We start from the raw sequence: 27,617 nt of genomic DNA, 5'->3' as shown, positions 1-27,617 counted from the left end.
CGCGGGCATTATTTTGTTCACGTCCGCCAGAAGGGGTCGCGCAGAATTTTCAAAACACAATTTCTCCTCGGTGTGGAATTGTAGTGGCTACATTCTGCACCGATACGACAGAAATAAACTTTTCACTTTGCTGTATACACACACGCACAGAAGACCGTTGTAAAACTTCGTCTATTCAATAATCAAGAAGAACATCCTCTTAACATCCCTCATCGAATGAAAGTAGTGTTTTGTGTCCGAACGATCCCGAAAACTTTCATACAGCAGTAGATCACAAGACGAGACAAAGAGTTCTTAAAAATAGAATTAGGCAAGTTCTGTTTGTAAACGAAAATAGTCGTTTTGTATGCAGACGCAACAGAATAAATAAATGAAGTGTAACGCTTTCAGTAAAAATTAACTTGATAGCTCATAATACAGGTACAATAAATACACAAACTGAGACCCTTTGAAACTCTTTATTTATTTTACCACCATCAAATTTAAAGCCAAACACTATCTTACAATATTATTACAACACTTAAATTAAATATCCACACACATGTTAATGTATAAATGCAACAGATAAGATAAATGCAACTTTTGCTATTGTTGGATAATTATTATTTTAGAAGGTTTTTATAATTATGATTACCAAGTAGTTGTAATTTATTCCAACGATGTCTATTCAGGGTGGATTACAGACATCAATTTATCGTCTGATTGAGCTTTTCGTTTATCGTTGATAGTTTCGCTAAAATCCCTTAGGAACCTATCAACTGAAACACTTCTTCGTTAACAGAGATCAACGGCCCACGAGGTATTAAATAGAACGTATAAACAACTAAGATCTTGTTTTCCAAACAGCGCATTAAAAAAACTATATTCTTTTGCAAGCATTTATAAATATTTACAAAATACTGTAATATATCAATTTGTTTTAATTGATTTTAATGTAATTTTGATGTAGTGCTATAAAATTTAATTATAAATCAACATTATCTGTTTTCAAAGAAATTTATGTATGAGGCAATTCGTTTAGAAAATCTTCCTTTTAATCAAAACAAAGGAACCTGAAACACAATTCGTCTTTGTAGGCGACATTATATCAGCGTAGGTGGATACTGAAATAAAGACTGAAATAAAATAAAAATATGGACAAGATTTGAGGCACTTAATCCATCAAAAAAAAAAAGAAAAAAAAAACAGTAGGGTAGATCGTGGCTATAAAAAAATTAAAAAAAACTTACTAAACAAATAGAGATTTTTCAAAACAACTAAATATAGACTTTTTTGAGAATTTGTGGTTCGAGATATGGATCTGAATCAGTTCCAGGTCTGATAATCGCCTTGAAGTGATATTAATTTTTTTTTTTGAAATAATAGCAATATGTTGTTAAGTGAAAATAAATAAATTAACCATACAAATTAATTAATTGTGGTAAGAGCGGGTAATAATAACAAAGTATCTACAGAGCCAAAATGAATTATAAAATCATATGATAAAATAAAACATGAGACAGAAAAATAAAAAAAAGAAAAAAGACATTATTGTATAAATAATATTTATGTACTAATAATTAACTAAATAAATATAGTGACATATTCAATGTACATAATATGAGTATTTGCTCTCTGTGAACAACATTGAATATATTAGTTTTTTCATGTTTTCTCCACAAAAGCCTTATATGTGTACCTATATGTCTACCAATCTGGAGACCTATAGAAATCTGGCATAAGGGAGTCGCGGGATTGTGCGATGCACAATGACCATCAATGCGCACTTGAATTGACCAAAGACCTTCAAATGTACCGCAGTCGTTCGAGTAGAGCTTAGAGGGTATTTAAATATCAAAAGATATTGTGGAAAATACGATTTAAAGAAGTTTTAGACTCTGAAAGGAGTCGGGTGAAAATTTAATAACTGCAAATTTAATTTAGGAACATATCGTAGTTCACCTAAATACTGTGTCTGGCCGCCAAAATAAAAAAAATCATTGGTCTCAAGGTAATTGTTAATAGATTTAGTCATATTTATATCAGAACCATTGGCGACCAACTAAGATGAAATTCTCGTGTTTTAGTAAATACAAGATCGAGAATCAAAATTATTTTTTTTTGCGTACCCTTAAGTTTTAAGACCTTATGAGCATTTTGGAGTACCTTATGATAAATAGATGTATGTGTGTGTGGCTATGTAATTTTATGAAAATCATTTTTGGCCACGATTTCGAGAGCATGGATCAACCATTCGAAAGACAGGTTCTACCACTTTGGAGATACGTGTCAAAAATGCAAAAAATAGGAATTTAGTTTTTATGATATAGACAAGGAAAAAGGTATAAATGTGAACATGTAGAGAATCTAAAAAGAGCTCAACTTAATATATGTGGACTAGGGTGGTCCTTAAAATGGTCATTTTCCATGCTATTTCCATACAAAACTTTGATGGAATTGCTCACTATTTAAGCGTTAATATTAAGAGCTAAAACTTTCAGAGAATTCTTTTTAACTATTTGGAACCATTTGAGCCCTGGGAGCAAGGAAATTGGAAAATGACCATTTAAGGACCACCCTAATGTGGACCTCCATTGAAAAGTCTCTATGATAGAAGTATTTTTCTATTCTCTATTTTATTTACAATCCAAAATTTACTAAATGTCTAGTTGAGAAGATTTAGTGAATTTGGGGAATTTACAATTGTCAGCCTTAAAAAGGCATTGTATACTATATTGACATGTTGGAAAAACTACTCAATTGTTGTTTTTCCATTCGTTTTAATATTAACAATATTTTAATGATAATGATATAATCGTAACTATTTACTAATAACTAATTTTTTATAAATAATAACTAAGTTATTTAAATAGTTATCAGAAAAGTTTATGCCTTAGATCAAGAGGCGCTTTTTCTTCAATCGACATCGGTAGTTCTCTGTTATTAAGGAGTTTGCTAGTGAATTTGGATGACTGATGAGCTTGTTTCTATATTCATGTGCTGTTTTTATTATTACATCTTTATAGAAGTATTTTAAAAATTAATTATCTATTAAAAGTTGATATTACATCATTTTTATAAGTTTTTTTGCCAATTTCTCATTTAATCTCCTCATTGATGTGCAATTCGCAATTTGTTTAATACTAGGATTTGAGTGTAGATCAATTCCTCTCAAACCAAATGGTTGCAGTCAAACTTTAATAATCTTCCATTAAATTTCCACCGTTTCGAAATTCGAGCGTTATTTATTCGAGCACTAGTAATTTGGGCTTGGGTTATAAATAAACTCTCATATTTCCACCCAAAATCTCAATCGTGCATATTTTGATAAATAAGTACCCAATTTACATTTGATATTCTCTGTGTTCTGCACTCAGATATTTGATATCTGTAGCGAAGGGGTTAGCAACCCTAGAGTGTTATATCATCTCGACTTGTAACCTATATATAGTCATTGGTTATCACATGGGCAATGTGTTATCACTAAAGATAATAGCGTACGGGATAGGTGTATAGGTAATTAACGCTAACGTGATTTATGCATACAGTTAGTATTGGGCTTATTGTTATAGCAGATGTGCTGAAATCAGGACTTCCTGAAGATGGAATTGAGAATATTTTGTCCTCGGGATGATACAGATTAACCACTGCAAATTGAAATGAATTGTGTATAAAATGCAATGGAACCAAAATGAATATTACGCAATATTATGACACACTTGATCTCCACATCACTCCCTGTTCAATGGGGGAGTTCAAAATTGATCGGAAACACGTTGTATTTGATGTGAAGACTGTTTTTATGAAGTGTAGGAGAGTTGTAGATATGGCGCCTGTGCATGGATAATTATTGCGCAAAAAATGATCAAAAATAACTTCAATTATTTAAAATTGATAATATTTTATACTCAAGATGTTTCCAACAAAAAGTGATATAAAATAGAAACTGAAATGATGAATATTAAAAAAACTAGTGGTGCATGACATCGTGTTTTAATGCAAATTGCTGAAACTGCCCATACCGTAATTTGACATTTTTAAAATGCTCTCCCGTCGATAGGAATCGAATTTGAATCATTAAAATCGGTTGATCCGTACTCTTGTAATCGTGGACGAAAAATAGTATTCAAACATACATACATACACATTAAACACATCCACATACATACATGGTACTTTAAGCCAAATTGTTGAAACTGCCGTACCGTAATTTGTCATTTTTAAAAGCTTTCCCGTCAATAGAAATCGAATTTAAATCATTCAAATCGGTTGATTCGAGCTTTCATAATCGTGGACGAAAAATTGTATCCAAACATACATACATACATATTACATACACACCCACATACAAACATCAATTTTTTCTAAGGTATGCCAAAATCTTCGGAAACCTTTGAAACCTATGGTTATGCAAAAAAATTAATTTTAGATTTTTGGATGATTGTTATAACCATATATTTTTGCATTATATACATTTGCAAGATTAACTTTTCATAGATTGCAAATAAGTGATTGATCAAAACTTATTTGGAGTTACTTTTTCACCAGATAAAGCACTCATTTATAATATAAATTTATTTATATGAATGAACATAGTATTATGAGTAAAGAGAATAGTATCTTCAAAATTGTGAATACACCACACTTTTTACACTGTCTGGTGAAATGATGTTAAATGATGCAAACGTTAAAAAATAATAATATACATCATTAGTATAAATCTAGAAAGTTTTAATGATTATGAAAAAGCAGAGTAGTAGTAGTATATGGAAGTATATTTCTATTACGCATAGTAGAACTTTATATACTTCCTTGTCAATATTCCGTGCTAGTCTATTTACTCTCATCCTTTACTACTACGAAAATGGGCTGCTGATCGATTTGTTTCCTATGCATTCATAAATAAATAAATTATACGCACAATGTATTATATACTCTATTTGTGTGTATATAAATATATATCCTTGCGTGTTTGTTTTCAGGTACCTACCTATTTGTATTATAGATAATTTATATACACTCTCAAAATTATGATAGACTGATAATAAAAATTCTCGCTTAGATACTTTTAATTATCAATTTATGACTTTAATTACGTTTAATATTCTTTCGGCGTTATTTTTTGAGTGGCATTTTAATTATGAATGAAGGTTTGAAAAGGGAGAGTCTGCTCTAGAAACTTCAACCAATTAACCAATGAATGGAATATTGCATAATATCTTGGGAAAGTAACAAGGCGGAAAGTTAGCTACTTTAACTTTGGAAAGAATTTTTCATTTAAGTCTATTATTTATTCAACTTGTTCATTTATTGTTTGACCTTAAAATAACAAATATAAAATATTGTTATTTCACGAAGACTTGTTCAATTCCAATTGTAATTACAAGAAATTTTCAATGGCAATTGTTTAGTAATGAAATATCTTATAAATTAACTCTGAAATCAAACCTTTTTGATTGCTTCCAAGTACCCTTGATATAAATATCAATTATATAAGTAACCAATTGAAATAAATGATGTGGTTCTTGTGTATTTAACCGAGCATCACTAATTTGTTCAATAAGCTTTCCAGCACGTGTTTGAGAATATAAAAGCTCCTGCATATCGTGCAGGCGAATTTATTTCTTATTAACTTTTCTGGTATGCATTGCATCGTAATACAATTCTTTATGGCGGATTCAGTATTTCATTTCAATTTAAAAATCATCAATTTTCGTTCTCGATGGATTTAGATTCTTTACGCAATATTGACGGCAGCTAATGAGATGCAATAGCCGTTTCCAATGGGGATCACAAAAGTGTTTATGAGGTGTTTTACGATTGATTTTGCTTTTACGTCTGATGACGGTCATCGTCAAGTTGATTTATAACCAGGTCAAGAATTGATGCCACGCAATCCGCAGCGTTTCGCTCGCGATTTTAAGTGTGCATCATTAAATCTTGCACGGATTTTGAGCAATAAACAAATCGTAGAAGCAGGAGAATGGTCGCATTGCTGTGAAGATTTGCCCAAAAGCTAAAACAGATGCTTGAACTTCCATTAGAGAAATTTCTGGTATGTAAGTCTATAAACTGAGGGGCGATTCCAAATGTTATGGCAAGGCTATGTTAGTAGTGCTTCCATATAAAATGTACTCTTATGTGTAGTAAAATTTTATAGATTTATCAAATACTAATTGAATATTAAACCATATGAACGATGTCAGATAGCAATTGACATCATATTTTTAATCATGTGAAAATGGATGTCACTATTTGTTGATCTTAGGGTTTTTGGATTTTGTAGAAAATCAGCGTGACTTCTTAGAGAGAGTAATCCAAATGGTTGTCCCATCTCTATGTTATGAATTTATTATTAACATTTTGGTAATACAATTAGAATTTTTATAGATACAGCAACGGCAAGTAATGGCTATTTTTACTTGGCAAACAAATTGCCAACGGCATTAAAATATTTAGTACCGTTCATTGCCAAAATCTTTTTATGAACAGAAACAAGTTAATAAAAATAAGTACGCCGACTTTATTAATTGTCAATATATTGAACAATAATGTATAAATAGAAAACATGCTTCTATTATGAGTCCATTGATCCATCCCATATACTCGAAATGATCACATATCACATATTTAAGAAGTTATTGGTAAGTGGAGCGCTTCGAAAAGTTTCAACAAAGTACTCGTCAAGTACACTTGACTAAGCAATAAACGGGTAATGATTCTTGCTCCGGCATAGTCCTCGATCGTCGAGCATTTTAGTTTGTTTTTTCTTTATATAGATACTATCTCATCCTACAGAGGTGTGCTGTGCCGAACTCGCGTTATTTATTTTTATGAGTTTTTCCAGGTGGTGTTTCTGATATTTTCGCGTAGTGGCGGAAATCGACGTATCTCGAATGAACGAACCGATGTGCACACACTTCAGAAGATTTTCGTGCGGTTTCCCTTCGCATTTTTCCAACAAATCTTAACTGCACGTACGAGCCGTATATAATGTATACCCACCAGTTCAGATATCACTCTTATCGTTGAGAGAAAACCCTTGTCAAAATTGACATGCATGCGAAATTATCTGGTTCGATTTTTGTGATAGTAATTTATGCATATTAAAATTTACATATAATTTCATAATTGAATTTAATTTTGTCAAATGCATTTTAATTAAACTGATAGTAATCAATAAAAATGTTAATTATTGTAATGACTCAATTTGATAGAAATGATTGAATTATTCATTTGATTAAAGTACAATCAATTTTGTAATATTGATTAACATAACAGAATCGAAATCATTGAAAAAGTAAAGAATGTTTTCCACATCATTTATTTTATATTACATAAAATTGTAAAAAATTATATCAAATCATATTATTCCATTTATATCCGATTCATTGGTACCATCTCCCTATGGCTAACAAAAAATCGTGAAAGGGCAATTAGCAAATTAAAATAAATAACTTGTGACAACAGATCGTGACATATATATATGTAATATTATGACACACTTGATCAACAAATCACTCCCTGTTCAATGAGGGAGTTCAAAATTGATCGGAAACACGTTGTATTTGATGTGAACACTGATTTTGTAAAGTGTAGGAGAGTTGAAGATATGGCGCTTGTGCATGTCCTGGCGATATTCTTTTCGTTTTGTGTAAATGGTACTACTGCCATCTAGCTCGCTGTGAGCCGAGGTCAGAGCGTACTGTATGGATAGGCCGGTGGAAGACCAGTGGTCTGTGCTAGTTAATGTCCTGGGGATTCGAAGCCTGGGTATACTAGGAGGCCAATGAAAATGTCATGACATTTTGTCATCAAAATCATAGACAGGCGTTAAATGTTAACGAAATTATAAATTATTGATTTCAATTAGCCAATAAATTATATGCTTGTAAAGTGCGTTGGGCAGTATGAATAATTTAACAATAAAATTTATTGCTATATCAGCATTAATGTATGTATGAATAATGAATAGCAAATCACAAAACTGCAGAAATTGTAGTATTTATCAAACTAATATTTCTCCAAAATTTATTACGTTTAAATTGGTTTAATTTAAAACAAACAAATAAATCAGTTTTCTGTCGATTCATATTGTTTCGAAGTAAAACTCAATTCTCGCCATTGTAGGGACTATTAAATTAAATAAGCCATTGAGGGAGGTCAAATGAAAACTAACATGCCGACTTCGGCAAAGGAAGAATAGAACGAACAGTATACACAACGTTTAACAATACATAAAATTTATTGAAGTTGGCGGAATTGTTTTGAACTAAAATAGTATTACTAATTATAATTAAAGTTTGTCGCGTTCGTATCCATTGGCTTGTTAGATAATTAGATTTTCCGTTGTTTTATATTAGTTCGAGCAGAATTGATTTTGTTTTCTCTGGTTCGATAAACTTTTGGTAGTCTTGTTTCGAAATCTAATATAAAAGACATGATGATTTTAAAATTAACAGAAACTTATAGTAGATGTAATTTAACTAAAATAGTTGAACTTTACTATGTATGTGTCCAACTAATTAATTTTATTTCTTTTCAGGTGAGAATTTATGCGATACCTTAGATTAGATGCTTTATGAACTTGACAGACAACATTCTTGGTACAGGTATTTAAATTCTCAATCAATTGCTCTAACATATTCATGATTTTTGTTGTTGTATTTCTGATTTTAACTTCAATTAACATTTATATTAAAATTATATCTGTAACTGTTCTTGAATTCTCTAATATCTACTATTTTATAATATCCTGAAATTTGATATTATTTAAAATAATGGATCCAATGGAATAATGGACCAAATAATCTTCAAAATAACTAGAAAAGTAATTTTTGTGTGTCTCATAATGTCGACTAAAAAAGTTAGGGTTGACAATTATACAATATATTATCTATTTAATATATATACGTCGATTTTGGAATTAAAATCGTTCACTGTATTGAAAATCAAGCTTTGAATAATATGCTTATTTTCTTTTTGGCTTTGTGTATGTATTTTTTGGAAGATTTTATTTATACAACTCTGTTCTGCACCTCCTTTCCGGGGTAGCAACTTTCCGGTACAAAAGCTCTATGCCATGAAGATTGTTGTCTTTATGGCCAAGACGATAATATAAAAATACGTCCGAACAGTATACAAAGATATTTTTCAATTTTTTATATATACATCTTCCCAAAATTATTACAATATAAATGGAGAATCTTGGGTCTAAAAATTTTATTAAAAAAGTATAATAAGCAAAAATTATTATATGATTTAATTTTGATTATTAAAGATAAGGAGTAAATTATGATCTTGCTTCGGTAGAACATATACTAATGGACCGATTCTGCCGCACAACAGACCAATGTTCTGGCAAGGCTATGTTATGTAGAACTTCCCATACAAAATCGCAATCCTGACGCTGTGCAGTCAGGAGTTTTTTCTCAGGTTGTCAGATAGAAAATTAACCTAGACACCGCACAAATGTCAAAAAAACTATCTTAGATAACAGGGTCTTTCTGAACCAGCTTCATAACGTACGAATGACGCTGCAGTTTATGTGTGAAACGCTTGAATACACAGCAAATACATGGCATTTTGACAGTATTCAATATGATTCAGTAGCATAATGTATGGGAGTCGGAGCGTCACATGGCCTTGCCATAAGATAAAATCATTTTTCTTTATTGATGCATAGTTTTTATAAAAAAATGATATTCTAAACGAACAAAGCGCGTGGCTTCGAACAAAGAAAGAAGGTGGAACAAATTATTTTATTAATTTTGAATATTAATAAAATTAAGAGAAAGGTATCTTTCCTTATTTAACAAATTAATGCATACTTACACATGCCTTCAGGGCATTTTATATCTCGAGCGTGACTCGTCGGCGACTCGTTGTCATTATTTCACCTGTCCGCAACACGAGCATGTTCAGCTCGTGCATGTCTTGCAAATAAGCACCTGTTTATATTATTCGTTAATTGTATCGCAAATTTTATTTTATTCCTTTTATTAGCACCGAAGAAATATATCGTCTCCTCGACGAGCTTTTATGTTGAGTAATTGCTTGATAAGTGGTTTTTTCTTTTTTACGATCTTGGGTGACATGCGGGACGAATGCTCTGTTGTTTATCATGTTTCGCAATTGGTCAGACTGATTAATTGATTTATTTAATTTATTGTATATTTGCACGTGTTGAATGGTATCTATCTTTTCACACATTTATAATATATTAGTAGTTTTAAAATAATCAATTTTCTTAAATGATGTGTTAATTTTGAATCTATTTAGTGAGAAGAATTGAATCATCAATTCTTCACAATTTTTCTTCATGAATCCCATAATCAATTTTACATAGTATTGCTTGTATAAAGTTGAACATAATCTTCTACTATACCATAACAGGCACGTTTTAGCAAGATATCTATTTGAACAGAGTCCACCTAGAAATAAGTAGCGACGACTCGTGCACAGATCGCAAATGCGATCTGCATTTTAAACCATTACGATTATTGCGACAACGGGTCTTATATCACTTTAACAGCTTCTCTGAGTACATAAATACACTGAAAGAAATAACATCCAGGGGTAGAAAATTCCAGATACAATCCGTCTAACAACGCTTCTGAGATAGAGGATAATAATTCATATTTATAACTAGCTGTAAGTGGAATTCTGTCTTAAGGCAATTAGGGCATCGTGCCTTAAGCAAATTGCTGGTACTTCCCGTACCGCAATTCAAAATTCGAGTAATTAAAAATAATCAATAATTATCAATAAACGTTGATCAATGATTTGAAACTTTTAATAGAAATTCAAACCATATTAAAGCATTCTATTTTAAATCATTTATTATTATCTATTAACTTTTTTTCAAAGCAATCGTACTGCTTTAACTGCATAAAGACGAAATATCGAAGCGAACAAAATTCATACTGATTGTTAAAATCTCTATGAAATATCTAATTATTTGATGTGCATATGCCTAATGATCATTTTTGTCCCCCAGATGGCTAGAGTACTAGATCTCCGAAACCGCTAGACCTGTCTTCATGAAAATTTGATCAGTTCTTCATCTTGCTAATACAAGTAAAATGTTCTTGAATTAATTAAATCGGACGCTCCGTTTTCTTAAAAACCGAGTTACCGTTTTTGGCACTTTTTGCCCCATATCTTCAGAACGGCTAGACCTGCCTTCGTCAAAAAACTAATCAGCACGTCTCCTTATCAATACGAATCGAATGTTTTTGAATTATTCAAATCGCTTCATCCGTGTTCCCGAAATCTTCGACGAAAATTTGTATCCGCACACACATACACACACGCACACACACTCACACAAACATCCATTTTTTCTCAGGTATGCCAAAATATTCAGAAACCTCTGAAACGTAAAAATATATAAAAATTTTCATTTTCGATTTTTTTGCGATTACTAAACTTACCCTACGGGAAGTTAATAAATATAATTTATTTATTCGAATTATTTATTTTTGCATAATAATTAAAACTTGTCGAGGTTTGTTCTATATTCAGAAAGCAAAAGCAAAGTTTCTAAAATTAGTGAAAAATTTTGTGCGCAAACTTCTTCAGTTGCCTTATAATTCTAAATATACCTGAGATAACTATAGAGTCTATATATAGAATTATAACAGGTATAAATATACAATTTGGAAAAATTAAAAAATAATATAAATAGAAATACATTAATTGATCTGGGTTTTTCGAATCTAATTTCATAATATATTTTGTCAAAAACCGAATCTAATAATTCTAAACTAATGAGTCAAATAATGAACTACTTTGATTGTACTTTTATTTCACAGACAGTTATTTATGGCTGTAAAACGTGATTTATTTTTACTATTTGTATAATTTTTTTCCATATTACTTTTAATAAAATTATTCATAAGAGAAATAAATAATATAGGTATGATTACAAGAACTGGACGAAAGTAAATTGTTGCTTGACTGTAATGGACAAATATATTTATACTAAATATAAAGCAATACATATAGAAGTTGCAAAAATATTACTTTTCAGGATATGTTATTAATTAATATTTAGGTAACACAAATGAAGTTCCATGTTATTATAATGATTTTTGATTTATAATAATTATGAATAAATTTTGTAGATTACAGTCCAGTAACAATTTACTATTGTCCTGTTCTTGCTATCATACCTATCTTTTCTATCACTTTTGTAAAAGAATATTATTTCACTATTTGTTTAAAATAATATTTTGGATTGTTAATATATACTTAAAACACAATGGAATTGTGAAAAATTATTAAAAAAAATAGTTGAAGCGTTTTATGAAATCTCTTTTTTTTAATTGATATAAAAGCACTTTAGTAAGTGATTTTTTAATTATGGCTTGGATGATCTGCTTCTACCACTAAAATGAAATTTTATTCTCAATTACTGTTTATTACTGTTATTAATGATAACTAAAATCTAATATAGGACGTTTAAAATTATATTTATAAATATATTCATCAACTCCTGTGAATTTGCAATTTTCTATAGTGCTCTTCCTGTAACCTTACCTGTCTGCCGTACCCTTCCCAGACCATGAAGAAAACCTCTCTTCCATCCATAGGAAGAACCGTCGAACATCGGCATCATACAATGCTTTTAGTCTATAGACAGTGTCCTCCGCGACTAATAGTTCGTAATACTTCATGAATAATTCAGAACTGATAATCAATTAAGGACCAGCTCGGGAGGTTCATGAGAACTTCTCTTCTCCCACTGCCGACGACGTGGAAAGTGAATTCTGGGCAAAAGCCTGCGGTTGTCGGATAATTGAAAATAAACTTGAATTCGATGTGGGAATTTACAGAACTCGTACGCTTTTCATTGTGTTCGAAAATTGGAAAGAGGAAAGAACGATCGTGTTAATGAGCCTCTTCTGAGAGGATGTTTTTGAAATTAACTCCGCGTAATATATTTTTGCGTTTATTGAGAAATTTATAGGATAACTTTAGGTAAAGGAAATAATTATGCTGTTGATGAGCAATGTACCTCATAAACACAAAAAGTTTAATATTAATGTTTACACACTTATTTACGGTTCTACATTTCTTTTTAGAATCATCAATGAAAATAAAAATCGTTTTGATGGCAGCCAGAAAAATCACTGATCTGATTGTTTCGATTTTTAAACAATTTTTACGAGTGATAATATTCAGAAAAAATTGTTGTAAATTCTGCTATTTCTGATATTTCTATGATACACACTGCATACCCTACAAAAATTTATTTCGATCGTATTCGATTAACTATGATTTAAATTTGTTTCAATGCTCAGAATGACGAATAAATAATTTTTAAATCATGGAATGATCTCTACACACTCTACTAAAATTTATTTCAATCTCATTCGATTTGGCATAATTAAAAAATGAAATTCACTTATAAATATCTATTAAATGTGCATAATGTGCGTGATTTGTAGTATATTTATTCCATTTTGTCCAGAATGATGAATGAGAAACGATTTAAAGTATTTTTTTGGGTTTGCAATTTTATTGGTGATATCTTTAAGTAAAAACTTTGAAAATACTCAAAAAATCAGATCATTATTAAAATACTTTCAAAATTGATCTCTATCCTCTCTACATTATTTTTTTCAATTTCATTCGATTTAGCACGATTTAATAAAAATTAACTGAAATATCCACGAATATTTTTTACGCTAAGTTTTTCATTTTTTACATATCTTTCATATATTTGTACATGTTGATTTTTATAAAAAAAGTAATTTACAGTATTTCGATTGTTGATAAATGATTAAGATCAAGTCATTAGTTAAAATCACTTGGCTGTACCAATTTTTAAAAAATTTCTATGAGCACATCGATTTGAATTGTTAAGAAAATCCAGAAACACGTTGAAATACTTTCTTTTTTGAACTCATGGCTTTGATCTCTACACACTCTACAAAAATTTATTCTGATTTCTTTCGATTTAACACGATCTAAAAATCCATGGAACAGAATGGAATATATATCTAAGAAAAATGTTGTTTTGGCTTGAGTGCAGGAGCACTTCTATTTAAAGTATCTTCATATATTTTTACACCTTGATTTGCATGGGTTGTACATACATTACATACATACATTAAATATTGAATTGTCTATAACTTATTTTTAAATGCTATAAAAAACTATTAATTATTTTCTCAATATTCTTTTTTACCTCGGCTATAAAAAACGTATTAGTCAAAAGCAAAAAAAGCGTTAGGTGGCGGACCTTTTATTAAAATTTTTAAGTGCAATAGGTAATATAATTAGTATTTATTGGATTTAGGCTAATTAAATGCTCTACTTATCTCATTACAAAGTAACTTTAAAAGCGACAATCACTTCTGTTCATTAAACACAATTTAGTAATCATCGTAATTAATTCGCAGGCACTACCACACATTCGGCAAGATGAGACACCAATATATGTAAATACATACAATTAGACATATATTATACCGCAGTCGTTGTATTATACACCCTTTTTGGTTAAATATCGTGTTCACTTGGTAATTTAACCCTATCTCGCGCTCTATGTGCGGTATTAATCATTTCATCCCTTTCGAGCTTCATAAGTATGCGTAATCAAGTCCTCGAGCCGTACTACCCCATAGCGAGACAATTACTAAGTTTGCCATGAGCAAATATTTTACAATTAAACTTCGTGTATATTGTTGCGGTTATAGCAACTGTGTACATTGCTTTGCCGAAGATTTGCGTATAATTCCGCAAAGTCACGAGTCTGGATTTGTGATTTTATTGCTTCGGGGCTGAGCGCTTCAGATCAAAAACAGATTTAAAGCTCATTAACTGTTTCTCTTAGTTTTTAATTCCTAACTCCCACGTCTTGAGAATAATGATGTATAGTAGTTTTTATGCAGTAGATTTTTGAAGAAGGTTACTATAAATATATCCCTAAAACTTTCTCTTAACTTATGCAAATTTAGGGGTCAATTCTCCTGTAAAATAGATCAAAACATGGCGTTGTTATGGCAACGTTTTGTTATGCACCATCTTTGGCACTAAAAACAGTCTAAATGTTTACTGTTTTTAGTACTAAGAAAGGAGCATAACATGGCATTGCTTCAGTACATAGGTTAGTGCAGTGCACAAATAATCAGAATTGAACTCGGTAATTATACTGTCTGAATCATAGGCTCCCAAATTATTTTGTGTCGTGGATCCCTTGGGCTTTGTCATGGATCCCTTATTTGCCCGATTTTTTACACTGACTTGGACCTCTTGAAAGTTGTCTTGAAGTTGTTGTGGGGGCTCATATGGATCACTTTGGGAATCACTGGTCTAAACCAAGTGAACCATATCACTACACATAACAATTATCAAACAAACAACTATCGTACTATATTCAGCAAAATTTTCAAGTTAATTCCTAATTGCAGAAATTTGTCTTTTTACTGTTTTTCTAAAATTTGTCATCTGTCCATTTCACCCCATAGACGCGTTGAAACGGGACAGCCAGGTGGCAAACAACTGTAATGTCTTATTTTTAATTTTAAAGGAATTTTACGAAATAATAGCTACAATATTCAACCAATACATAATATAAATTTCATGAGCATATTTTTGAGATAGATAACACTGTATATAACCTTGATCTGGTATTTCGATAGAAATATTTATCAGCATATTTAGAATAATTTGTTTCTTGCAAAATTGTTTTTAACTGAATTTACATTTTTATTTACTATTTTTTATTGTTTACATCTTTACCAAGGTGTATGTTTGGTTGGATCTTTTTACCCCACCCACATGTAAGGTATCCCAAAGGTTATATAGAAGTATTTGTTGTATCTAACTTAAAATTACATACATCTTATAAAACAATTGAAAAAAGTTTACTTTAAAATTGTATTCAGATGTCAAAGAAAATGCTTTTGTAATAGATTTTTAAACATTTTTTTAACTCAGTTTTATTTAACAATCAGAAATACATAAAGATTCCTATGAGCTAAATTGACAATATTTAAGAGCGATGCCTAAGAAGAATTCTTTGAACGTTAATTGCACCGTTTTCATGTTGAGGTCGCTGTGAATGGTTTCATTTGTCACGTACCACGGAGAATTAAGAATTGTACGTAAATTTTTTGACTGGGTTCTCTGGATTATAGCTATATTTGATTTGTAAGCACATCCCCAGAGCTCAATTCTGTAGGTCCATATTGGTTTATTGATTGATTTATATAGCAGCAACTTATTTTGAACATGGCCGTTTATTTCCTGATTGCGACGTTGCTTGAGTTAAGACGACGCTGATAACACATCTTTTTCCCCCTACTTTGAAATATTGTTCTTCAATAATTCCTCACTTTTCTTGTTTTTGAGATATTGGCGAAGGACCTTTTTGCTTCGCCTTATCCTATTATATTTTATATGTCTTATTAATCATGTTTCCCACACCTAATTCTGTATTATTAACACTTCTTGATGAAAAATTCCGCTGAGCCGAATTGTGCGCACCTCATAACTGGATATAGGCTTATTTGTTCATACCAACAAATTTTCTGCCTGTGTGTTCTATCAGTTTGTGCACATCAGAATTCTAAGGGATTAGTCAAATATTCATAAGCATTAGCGAACTTAAGTGTTCCACTACCTTCGTACACATACATTTTACATACGAAATGAACTCGCGAAGTGAAATTCCGTGGAAATTGTAAAGAGACTCGAATTCGGATCCATGAGAAAATACGAACGAAGATGTTGGGAAATCGTTTAGCGTCTTCCGGGAAAAGGTGTTTGCAATCGCTTCGTCGTGTTAAAGAGGAAAAGCTCCTACGTAGCCGACAATGCGTTTGATTGCTCTGTATGTGTAGCATGTCGCAAGTTTGTGCTAACTCTATTTGCTTATTTGCGTAAATATTCGAACGTAAAATTTTAATAACAATCATCACCAGTAGCATGTGGAAAATTTCAATTCAATATCGACGCGGCTTCGAGTACATGAACGTAAACATATTTTGTATGTGGAGAATATATTTGTATTCAATAACATATTCTACAATAAATTCAAAATAAATACCATGAAAACACGTATATATACATATTTAATAAAAATATGTTTTGCAAAATATCAAAGAGAAACACTGACGATTGAGTTACAAATTTATAAATCAAATTAGCTTTAATTTTATTGTTTTAACGTATACATTGTATATTCACTCTTTGTTCTCCGAAATATTATGCATATTTATTAAAATATGCAATCAAGGACGAAGGAATTTTATAAATAAACAAATGTAAATGTAATATTACATGTTATGTTTTATTATGTACCTCAGTGTGATATTGCCTGTATGACACTGAGGTATATGAAGGTTCATTTGCACCTGTTTGTTTGTATTAAGATTTTTGTATAGTCTAAATAGAGGTAAAATTGTGTTTTCAGTTGAAAATTTTAAAAATTACTATCTTACAATCTGAAAACACCTTTCTCTAAAAATCTCAATGGTGTTTCGTCATAGTATTTGTATGCATGACGAGTATACTCGTCATTCACAACTAACCGCAATCGACTCGTGTAAATGTTACAATCTTGTAAATTATATTTTAATCATTTATAGGTTACACTGGCCAACAAAATAAAAATATGTCTGCATTAGATGAGCGACGTAGAACATGAGTCTGAAGTCAAAATTAGGGTCCAAATTACAAAAAATGGAGAAAAATTAAAAAAAAAGTTAAACCTGTAATTCTTCTGCATGGTGATTAAAATCTAATAATTTCTATCGTTTCCAATCTTTTTTTTTCTTATATGATCTGTGCAATGGATTTCTGCAACGCTTTTCGCATCTTTATTGAGTTTCTTTTTGTAGAATCCTATGTAAAATAACTCAGGAGCAATAGAGATTAAATATATTTGCAGATTGTTACTGGATTCTATATATGAGATTTTAATGTTTAATTTAATCATTATGACTAGATCGGAGATTCTGCCGTTATTTTTCATTTTTCTCAGTTTTTTTGCAGTTTGACCCCTAATTTTGATTTTTGACTTCTTGTTTGCGACTCTCTATTTTGACCCACTTCTAAATTCGCGTTAAAAAGGACTTTGGAAAACATATGCCGCACATGCGATAATGTTCTAAATTTGTGGACCTGTTTTATCAATATTAAATACATTTTAATAAAGAACTATATCAAATACTACAGGAAATTGAAAAAACCTTCAGAACGTTTTCAGCGCTATTTATGTATGTTTATATATAATTCATGTATATCGTATTCTCTTCATCTATTTATATTGATATTTTTTGTACCTATATTTTATTTATAGCCTCATCCAATTGAACACTAATATATATCACGTATAAAGAAAACCCTAGCAAAAACCTGACGTCTTCAATATTCGCGCCCACGTCACAGCTGTTCCTTCCGCTAGAAGAGAGATGCCTACACCGAAATCTTTCGAGAACTCTTGAATATGTGAAAATTTATATTTTCATTAAATCGAAATGAAATCGCTTCTTTTGCCGTATAAAGACGTATATGTTCGGACATAAATAAAGCTCGCCCCAATATTATTGAACAGGGGTCGTTGGAATCCAGAGATATTATAAAAGGGAACATAGAAATAATGAAAATGTTTGAGTTTGGAAATATGAGGGCGTTTAGTGTACGCAGACACTTTTAAAGGGCATTTAAAGTTACTATAAAAGTGATATAGGATCGATTTGTTAGAGTTTATGATATGGCACTTATTTCTTTATGAAAAAGTTCAAAGTTTTTCCTAAGTATCTGAAATGCGTATGAATAAATCAGAAAAGTGTCAACAATATATTGGGAAATATTGATGATTTATTTGTACAGTCCCTAAAACTTGAAAAAATGGACTTTATGTGTCTCGTTAGTTTCTACAGCTTCAGCAAACTCTTATAAATTGGAATATACCACCGAACTTAATTTTTTTTTTGCTATGACTCGAAAACATTATATGAATTTACACAAATTATTCCAAATAAACCAGATTTGGGGCTCCATTTCTTAGTTTCAAAGGCGGTCAAAATTTTAAAAATATTTGAAAAGTTTGAATATAGAAAAAATTGAAGAAAAATGCTGTTTTTAAAATAATATTATTTGAAAATTTAGAAAATGTTTGAAAACTTGGAGATATTTTTTAATTTAGAAATTTTTTTGATACTCCTTCATGTTGGTTGATCCAGACGGACGAAAATATCTGAATTTCGACCGCCAAATGTCATTTTTTATAACATTTTTTTGGATCTCCAAAACCGCTGAATCTGCCTTCGCAAAAATTTAATAATTTCTTCGTTAAATTGAAGAAAATTGAATCATTCAAATTGGATGCTCCGTTCTCTCAAACTTATTTGCCAGTTTTAGCACTCTTTCCTTCGTATCTCCGAACCGACCAACGGATGCTAAGAACTCTCCTCATCAATAGGAATGGAATGCTTTTTGAATAATTCAAATCGGTTGATCAGTGCTCCTGAAAACGTGGGCGGAAAATTTTATTTACACATACACACCCACTTACACACACTAATACACACATATCCATGTTTTCAAAGGTATGCCAAAATGTGCAGTAACCTCTGAAACGTTAAAGATAAACAATTTACATATTCGATTTTTGGACGATTAATATGATAATTTTTCCTACGGGAAGTTTATTAAGGAAAGTATGTATATATATATGTGAGCCAAAATTTGACTTTCTCTGAATTCAAATATTTAAAAGTCATTTGCCAGAAGTCGGTTTAAATCACTTATTACACATATCGGGAAGTTCATGCAACTTGTCTTAACGCAAAGTGCCACTTACACCTAGTTATTATAATAAAATACGCTATTATTAATAACTATGTATCAAATATTATTTAAGGCCGATAATCTAAGTCGTTCGCAAGTGAATTAAATATCTATTTTCTTTGCGTGCTGTTTATTCTACTGAAGATGACTTCGCGCATCTTAAATCTTGCATTACATTGTCTTCTATCCCGAGTTGGCGTGCCTATTTTCTTGCGGTGCAGTTTACAATTTTTCCTTGTTTTTTACTTCATTCAACCGCTGTTTTACATTTCAATTTTCCATTTCTATGCAAAACAGCAACTGAAATGCATTGCATTTAGAGCTTTGATAGCTGGCGCTACGGCAGCGCACCGTGTAGTAGTACACTACGCCGCGTCGCGCTTCTAATGCGCAATTTTCTTCACGGGCGTACCTCTATATTTACGGTCGTCCTCGTACCTACCTACCTCGTTCTCGAAGAGTTTAGTCGAATGTTCAAATGTCATGAAATAAAAATATGGTTAATACCCGCCGAGCGTTCGTTACACGCCTCTATGCTATCCGGGTTTAACCCGACCGCGGTGACATCAGTCTGCTTGACGCTGGAACATATTGGATAAGCTTGGATTGTTTTCCGCTGCATTCATAAGTCGCTGGATATTGCAGGAATAATTTTCAGATGACAAATCTAAATCTGCATGCTAACGCGATTTTTATGCCCTGTGGATATAAATGAAAGTTGTAAATACGATGCGATTGAATGCGCGAACTGGTAACTTTTTTGTGTAATCTTTTAAATCACTTGCATACAATGCAATACGTTATCCAAGGCTAATTTCTAGTTTTTTATTTTTTATGATTATTACATATTTACGACTGTGCCGTTTATGACATTTTGTTAAATTGATGATTCACATTTGTCAGCTGTATCAAAGACATTTAAATTAAATTACATTAAAATAAAAAAGCACAAAGTTGTGTTTAATGTTAATTTAGTTCTCTTTAAAAATCGATGTTAACTTAGATTTTTTTGGATAACGTTCTTGTTGGATTATAAATAAATTTTTCTTTCAATAGTTTACTAATCATTGAACACTCAAACAAAATCACGAAAATATATAGAGTAACATAACAACATAACAACAGCATACCGCAAAGATAATAAATAAGTTATAAACAATATCTCTCATTTTTTTAAATTATTTAATTTCATTATATATTCAACTACTTTTGTAAAGTGCCTATTGGCCGCGAAGCATCGCTCACAGCCGGCATGCAACGTCCGTATCGTTCATATTGCAGCTAGGTGAATAACCAAATAATTATTAATGAAAAGTCAATAAAATTTCGTAAAATTTTGTTGCCACAGTTAAATTTAATTACTTACATATATGAGCCTGAATAAAACGATATTATAACATTCTCGATCACAGTCTGAATTGTTGTTTTACAAATAAGAGTTAATATTATCCAGTTCTGAAACGTCATTTAATCATTTGTATAACTATTCCAGGAAATTTCAATCGCCATTCGACTAAATATGAGTTCCATCAATCGCCCATGCCACCCTGTGTATTGTTGCGCAGTTTGTTATTTCGCTGCATCCGGGTGGCCATTCGTTTTATTTTTATTTTTACTACATCATTGGTGCAAATTATCGCGCTGGAATAAAAAATTGTACGCGTCCGGCGTGATTCGTGATTTTCACCTCGGTGACTTCGCGTACACACATGAGCTTTCACAATGTTGCGTACAACGAACGCAACATTTTTCATTTTAAACTCCCGACTAACAGAATATAAAAAATGATATACAGCGAGCGATAGAAAAAATATAATGAATCGCCAATGTTTGATTTGTTTTGCGATATTAAGAGCAACTATGCAGTATGCCTCGCTGCATCCATACAGAGATTGTTATAAAATCAGCAGAACAATGCTGCTGCTCGGCGTGAGGTAAAAGCAAATATTCTATCAAACTCAATGTAATAGTATGCAGAGAACTTTGTACGAACAGCATTTTTAAATAATATTATAACGTATATGTTTTTTAATTAAATCATGTCAAGAAAACTATTTTTACAGTCGTATTACGCTATAAAATCATAACGCCACTATCCGCCATATACCCACTTACTTTTTTCAAGTTTGGTGTCAGACTATTCAAAATCACTTTATACGTTGAATAAACGAAATTATCAAATCGACTTCTCTTGAAGCAAGTTAAAAAATAGGATTCCATCTATTAAAACTTTAAAAATCGAAAAATTAATTTCCCGACGAATACATGCAATCACTGAACGGTAAGAATGCAAAATTTATTTAAAATTCCAAAACAAACATATCAATGGAACATACTTGCGGTTTGCATATGTTGAATGGAAATGTCGACCGGTGTAGATAGCAGCACAATATATCCGGTATACAAATTGCATATTTCCGGCATACTCCATCAAATAAACATAATGCGAAAATGTTACAATGATAAAATATAATGTAATAATATGCATGGGGCAACTAGCTTATTTGGCGTATATATACTGTGAACATATATTTATTAGCCTAAAACACAGCCAATTTCAGGTATGCAGATAAAGCTAGTAATGCTGTAAATTTGCAAAAATTAAAACCATGCTTCAAATAAATGAAGATTTATAATAATAATTAGTGTTTCAAACTATTCAAAATCAAAATCAACTAACTCTAGCAATGCACTTAACTTATTGTTTATTATCATGTCCATATATTTGGATTTGACCGACATCTTCATATCGTTCATGGTCTTAAGGAACATCCTAAAATATTATAGTTGTATAAAAAGTGGTTGAATTATAAAAATTTATTGAAGTTTGTGATAATGGAAGGCCTTGTTTTTCTCTAAGTCTGTAGAAATGTAATTGTTGGAAGACTTGGTGACTCGTATAGCAGTGACACTTTTTAGATAAACACTTTTGTAGCCAAATTACCAGTAGGGTTAGCACAATTACAGATAATACAAGTTTGTTTGAAATTTATCAATTGGATTTATAGCTCAGAAAAGAAGCAAGTATATTGAATTAACTATTAAATATGATCATACTGCACTCTTTTTTTGCAATTTTTATTAAATATTTCAAATTTCACAAATGATTTGAGACTCGGTTTGTATAATCATCAGTGTGATATATTTTATATTTAATTCCTAAAATATAGGTTAAAACAGGCATTCTAGTCCCTAGAACATCTAGTCAGGCGTATTTATCAGGTTTCCAGATACAAAAACCTGACCTAGAAACCGTACAAATGTCAAAAAATGATCTTATATAACAGGGTCTTTCTGACTCAGGTTCATAACATATGAGTGGCGTTGCAATTTATGTGTAAAACGCCTGAATTCACTGCTAGTATTTTGACAGTATTCAGTATGATTCAGTTGCATAATGTAGGGAAGCCGGAGCGTAATATGGCCTTGCCATAACAATTTTCTGTTATGCGACAGAATCGGTCCCTCATCTTCATTACATAAAAATGTAGGTACTTTTTTAGTACCTACATTACATAAAAATGTAGGTACTACTTTTTGCAGACAATCGTGTGCTAATCTGCGCATTCCAATTATTCTCTATTTCAATAACAGTTCGAGAGACAAAAAAATGATTTTGGTCCGTCAATTTAGAAACAGTCTGGACCCGATACGAACTCGTATTACAGAAATTCGGTGCGATAAAACTCTATACAAGTATGCAGCAGTAACAGCTCGCAGGCTAATAACGCTTAACTGCTCTGCAACAACTGTTACTCGAATGTACTCATTGCGCACAAATGTGGGACGATGCGACACGTACCAACGGTTCTGAATCCTCTCAAATTGTGATTGCTGATGACATATTATAGGAATTTTCGTTTTTATTAGAAATCAGCATATTATTAACCATTAGATGCTGCAGAGTTATTTTTAGTTCATCACGAGGTTGAAGCTCAAAACTTGGTAATGGCATTATAAAACCGCATCGATTTTAGTGTTCCTCTCAAATTCTATCGAATTGTGATTGCTGGATGACATTATATTATATGAATTTTGTTTTTGTTAGAAGTGATCAAGCTAATATCCATAAGCTGTTAAAGCTAAAAAAGCTATAATGATATCGAAATTTCATCAGGACATCCATTCTATGAGCTGTTGTGCTGAAACGTTTCCTTACTCCATATTTTAGATGGTAGCCAAATCGGTTAGCCAATCCATATATGGATTGGCTAACCGATTTAGCTACCATCTAAATTTTATTATTATAATTTATCAAATATGGCTGATACATACTGTATGTATGTATGATTAAAAGATGAAGAAAAAATTGCCTGCTGTTGAAATTAAATAAAAATTTGCACAGTAGGTACACGTGATTGATTTGATAGTTTCCTATTCAAATGTTAGGAAACGAACAACTTATTATTTTACATTTTTTGCACAATTTCACAGTGAACACAATGCTGGTTTGTCACATGAAATTAACTGAGGAGAGAACAATGAGTAGCTATCAAACAAAAAATATTAGTTTGTAGTACATGCTAACTAATAGAGATGACGCTGTATGTGAAAAAAGAAAAAGTGTTTTCCGCTTTTCTGTTGAAATCGTTCTTCAATTTTCTTTGCTATAAACCTCACGGAGTCCGAGACCTTTCCAACGAATGCAAAATCGGCGAAATCGGTTCGCGCGTTCTGAAGTTATATCGTCAGGAAGGAAAACCCGACTTATTTTCATATAATAGATTTATATTTTATTATAAACAATCATGTTTCTTAAATCTAATTATCATCTCATAATTTGATAATTATCATTGAACAAAATTTATCACTATTAACGATTATAAAAAATTTATTACAAACTGTAAATTTTTGTCGCGATTTTGATGAACTATAGTGGGAATGTGTACCATTAAATTTGCAAAATCCGTTTTTGAGAAAATACATTTTGTTTAAATAGTGTTGAACTATTTAAAAATTGTGGTGAAATTATTAAATGTCAGTAAAATATTGAGAAAGATGTTTAAATAGTGTTGACTATTTAAAAATTGTGGTGAAATTATAAAATGTCGGTAAAATATTGAGAAAGAACTACACAAAAATATTGAAAATTAAAAAAAAAATCACTATTCCAATGAATATAATATAATTACAGCAATAAATAATATAATTTTTATTATATTAAAGTGCATTTTTATTATAGAAATTGTTATTATTCTTATTATTTTATGGGTGTACCACCCATTAGATTAATTTATAATTTAATTTACATATGACACTTATAATTTCACACGTTTCTACTAATTAGTACACCCATTCTATACTTTTGTATATTTTACATTTGATGAATAACTTTAATTTTGTAGAGATATAAACCGAATTGTATGAATGAATTCCGAACATGCATCTGCCGCACACTGAAATTAATTATAAGGTGTATAGATATATCAAAATATGCGATAGTGTGAAACCTCAGGTTTAATTAATGCTGACTGTGGAGTTATTTGATTAGTATTTATGACGTGGACTGCACACGTTATTAATATATCACGAATGAATCATATTTTGAACAAAATAATTCAATTTAGTATTAATATCATGGTTGCGACCGACATAGAGTTTGTAATTGACAGACATTAATTGGACATTAAGTCAAACAGTTGAAATGATCGGATACGTCGTTGATACCATTTGACTAACAGATTCATGTGGTTTCACTATTTTGTATTATTGAGTAATTCAATTTGTAAATGTAATTAATATTTTGTGACAGTTTTAATAGGATTTTTATATTATGTCAATTTACTTATTAGCTTACGAAATTATACGCAATTTGAAATGCTGTATATGACTGACACAATCATGTATAATCATTTATTTAAAAATTAAATCCAATGCAGAAAATAAACTGTATTTTATAATTTGATTGTTAATTATAAATACAAAATAAATATTGAAATTGACCGGAACGTGACGGTGTATTTTTTATAGTCTTGCTAGGTTGAAAATGAAGTATGTAGTTTATTTTGACAAGGTACGAAAAAATGTTTAAATCATTATAATGTGCTAAGCACCTTCATACATATATTTGACATAAGTCATAAAATCGAAAAAATAAATCAACTGAAATAAGATATAGAGACAATTTGTCTTATTAATGCTTACTGCTAACCATAGGTTTTATAAAATCGATACGTTAATTCTTTCAATATTACACTTACACTTAGAATCAGATCAATGTATAAAACATATTTGTTTGTATTTTTTTATGAATTAATTTTTCCAGGAATTTATTATCGCCACTAGCTACGCAAAATATCGAATCTAGGGCGAATCATTATTCTTACAACTTGTTTTGCTCATTAACACCAGAATTAATTTGTATTACTTACAGAAGATAGGCATCAGTGCAACAACAGTGTTAATTTGTCTTACATTCTATTTTTATAGATCCGAAATATATATCCAAGTTATATTTTTTCTGGTATTAAAATAATGTGTCGTCGCTATTAACAAAGTAATTACAAAAATAAATAGGCCAACCGACGTTGTTGAGGAGAAGTGTCATCGCAACAGCTCCTAGCACCATTAAGTTAAAATTGCTGTTAAAAATACTATATCATATATAGTTAGCAGAGGCGTAATGGTTAAGGACTTGGCCAGGCACAAATTTGACCTGGGTTCGATCCTAAACTCGCTCGACTCGATACCAGTCAGCATGATATCAAGTTTTTTCTTGGAGTTAAAGATCTCAAATATAATCCAAATGAAATTTGCATTTTGTGGCCATAGCTACATATAACTATATGAAGTCAAACTAATTTAAAGTATATAAAGAAACCGATTCTGCCGCATAAACAGACCAATGTTTGGCAAGGCTATGTTACGTAGAACTTGCCATACAAAATTATTCTAAATATTTTCAAAAGCTATGTGGGTGCTGTGCAGTCAGGCGTTTTCTCAGATAGAAAATTATATAGCCTAGAAACCGCACAAATGTCAAAAAAAGATCTTAGATAACAGGGTCCTTCTGACCCATCTTCATATCATACAAGTGACGTTGCATTTTATGTGTAAAAAGTTTGAATGCACAGCAAATACATGTCATTGTGACAGTATTTAGTATAATTCACTAGCATAATGTATGCAAGTTGAAGCGTAACATGGCCTTGCCATAACATTGGTCTGTTATGCGGCTGAATCGGTTTCAAAACCTGAAATAAAGTATAGTATATAATATGACAATTGCTGGGTTGCCTTCCAAACAAGACATACAATATGATATCAAAACAACAAATGTATGTTCTCGTAATATGGACAGTATAGAATTCAAAATGATCATAACAAATGCCATTTTAAAATGTAGTTTGGTCAGTTCTTCAACGATCCATGTTTGAAGTATATACCAATTACCTACACAACTAAGGCGTTATTGGAACAGTATTAAATCTGACAGAGAATTAAATCGGACAAGCACACACTTAACGCCTCAAATAATTACAGAACTCCCGGAGGGTTCCGAAAGTTTCCTTAGTTCTCCATTTGACATCAACCTCGTCCGATTGAACGTTCGTCGTTGTTGTTAAGGAATAGTTCATAGTTTGAGATATAGCGAGACATGCCACTGCTTGCCACTTTCTAGTGGCATTATCTACTATCTAACAATCGTTGAGCTTTTCATGGCGAGTCGTGTTGGTTCTTCCTACCTTCCTATTTCGATTACAACCTGGCGTAATAACGAATGCGCTGCCTGACCTCGATCGACCCCTCGAATCGGGTTCTAACAATATCTGTTCTTTCACAACCGTGATGTATAATTTGCAGTACAATGACAACGCGTTTGACGATAT

The 27,617-nt window shown here is 31.1% G+C and overlaps 1 protein-coding gene across 2 annotated transcripts in view; it reads left to right on the top strand.

The window, feature by feature from the left end:
- Positions 1-27,617, top strand: part of LOC113368157 — a 501,979-nt gene that overhangs the window by 228,427 nt on the left and 245,935 nt on the right. The gene's annotated exons all lie outside the window — the stretch shown is intronic.

The sequence above is a fragment of the Ctenocephalides felis genome, unplaced genomic scaffold (genome assembly GCF_003426905.1).
Source record: "Ctenocephalides felis isolate EL2017-DRISC unplaced genomic scaffold, ASM342690v1 CF-g0.4_SCAFFOLD_01170, whole genome shotgun sequence".
NCBI lineage: Eukaryota > Metazoa > Arthropoda > Insecta > Siphonaptera > Pulicidae > Ctenocephalides > Ctenocephalides felis.
Note: the sequence above shows the minus strand (reverse complement) of the source record. Positions and strands in the feature narration are given on the sequence as shown.